Source organism: Octopus bimaculoides, chromosome 28, assembly GCF_001194135.2.
Source record: "Octopus bimaculoides isolate UCB-OBI-ISO-001 chromosome 28, ASM119413v2, whole genome shotgun sequence".
NCBI lineage: Eukaryota > Metazoa > Mollusca > Cephalopoda > Octopoda > Octopodidae > Octopus > Octopus bimaculoides.
This window is the reverse complement of record NC_069008.1, coordinates 2,041,453-2,043,826: the sequence shown is the minus strand read 5'-3', so window position 1 is coordinate 2,043,826 and position 2,374 is coordinate 2,041,453. Positions and strand designations below refer to the sequence as shown.

Below are 2,374 nucleotides of genomic sequence, written 5' to 3'. Positions count from 1 at the left end.
CAGCATAGAGGAGCTCCCAGGGGCAACCTGTCTTGAACTCCTCTGTGATTGCCTGGAGGACTATGGTAAATAATAGGGGGCTGAGGACGGAACCTTGGTGGACCCCTACCTCTACCCGGAATTCATTGCTGTACTCATTTCCTAAAAGATTTGTATGTTTTACCAAGTAAATAAATGTTGTTTGAGTTGTTTAGTCTGGAGTTCAGCGTTCCGTCTATTTCTTTAATTTTATAGTAGAAAGTCAGGTATACAATCTAAAGATGTATAACCCACTTTCTACTAAAGTGGTGACCCCCGACGAAGAAAAGACGCAGCATGAACTACGGATTACCAACTTATAACTGGTGAACCTCGACTAAAGAACAAATACGCCCATGGAGACTGAACTCATTACCAACATCTCCAAACATAGTCAACACGACTCAACAAGCACGGTTTTTATTCTCGTCTCTGTTGGAGTGGATTTTTTCCACTCACGTAAAACAGACAGGATTTACGGCCTGCTTTTTATGTTTGTATATGTCGCATTTTACACTCTCACATTACACACATCTTTTATGCCACACAATAACTCTTGTCACTCATTTCATACGGTCGTTCTTTCATCTTGGGTTAAGAAAATTTTTCTTCGAGGTTTTCGCTAATGGTCGTACAGAAATTGTCTGTCGATCGTTCTGTAAAAGCGTACCTCTTCAAACACTCATCACCAAACAGCCTTTTCGCCACCAGCGTCGTGCGCCAACCAAGATTACCACCGTGACGACAATTACTACTTTCAATTACAAGCTTTCCCCCCGACGTCGCCAAGTTTCAACTGAATCATTACCACCACACATACAGAACACAGCTATAGCAGTTCCTGCGCCGACGTCTTCATCAATGTACTCTATCTCTGTGTCTTGGGATAGTGTTTGTGACTTCATTTTTCCTCTTAAAAAAGAAGGATTTTGTCCCCTTCAGACCTCCCAATTTCTTCTTGTCTGTCACCAGTTTTTGGGTACACATTTCCCTGAAAAAATTCATACCATATAGGCACAGGAGTTTCTGTGTGGTAAGTAGCTTGCTTACCAACCACATGCTTCCGGGTTCAGTCCCACTGCGTTGCACCTTGGGCAAGTGTCTTCTACTATAGCCTGGGGCCAACCAAAGCCTTGTGAATGGATTTGGTAGACGGAAACTGAACGAAACCTGTTGTATATGTATAGATATATATAGATATATATATGTGTGTGTGTGTGTCTGTGTTTGTCCCCCCACCATTGCTTGGCAACCGATGCTGGTGTGTTTACGTCCCCATAACGCAGCAGTTCAGCAAAAAGGGACCGATAGAATAAGTACTAGGCTTACAAAGAATAAGTCCCGGGGTCAATTTGTTCAAGTAAAGGTGGTGCTCCAGCATGTTTTAGTAATTTGTATTTAGAAAGTTGATCTTTGGTTTGGCTGTTGTTTCTAGCTTGTCAGAGAAAACACTTTAATCCTATTATCTATCATAGGGCGGTGGGGAGTGGTGTTTATTTATTTTTTGAAAGATTGAAATTTTACAAATTTTTTTTTCAGAATCATAATCTCCATATTTTTCTACGTATTTCGACCAAAAAAATTCTTAAAAAATTGAAAAAAATGACCATGAAAAGGGAACAGACAGATACACAGACATAACGTCCATTATTGTAAGATGATATAGGCTTTTCACGATGTTGTCTGATGTAAATCTTATACAGTTGTTTTTCTATTATTTCAGAATATCAGACAACTGTGACATGAAAGAATTGCTTACATCAGATTCATCATCAACATTAATTATCTCTTAAAGACTAAAGAAAAACGTTACATGCAACGAATATATAACTCAATGAGCATTTCTCTCCTGTACAGTCTGTAATATGTACAAGATGGATGAAGTTTCAAATATGTTTTGGGCATCTTCAGATATTGATGAAAACAGAGTTGATGGGAAAACAGCTGAAAGAAATGAATGATAAAAAGTGAAACAAGGTAATAAACATATTGTTCTGGGAGAAGACAACTATTGAAATAATGGATTGTGTTAAAGACTTAAAGGATTGATTTATTATTTTGTTGAAGAGATGCAAAAGAGACTGAAAAATCATTGTATCATTGTGGTATCTGTTAAAAATCATTTTCTTTGGAAAGTAACCTCATTAAACACAAATGTATTGAGAGAAGTGAGAAACCATATCCCAGTGGTATTAGTGGTAGATTATTCTCTAAAAGGTTTGCTATAACTGTTCACATACGTCTTCACACAGGAGAAAAACCATATCACTGTGACATCTGTGGTAAATCATTCTCAAGAAATTATGGTCTTACTTGTCATAAACGTTTACATACAGGAGAGAAGCCATATCAGTGT

At 38.0% G+C, this 2,374-nt stretch overlaps 2 protein-coding genes across 2 annotated transcripts in view; both read left to right on the top strand.

The window, feature by feature from the left end:
• LOC106882509 (zinc finger protein 91) overlaps nucleotides 1-2,374 on the top strand; it is an 8,967-nt gene that overhangs the window by 3,799 nt on the left and 2,794 nt on the right.
• LOC128251160 (zinc finger protein 271-like) overlaps nucleotides 1,916-2,374 on the top strand; it is a 14,244-nt gene continuing 13,785 nt past the window's right edge. Inside the window, exon 1 of the mRNA XM_052977654.1 lies at nucleotides 1,916-1,995. The gene's annotated coding sequence lies outside the window, so the exon portion shown is untranslated. The remainder of the gene's footprint in view (nucleotides 1,996-2,374) is intronic.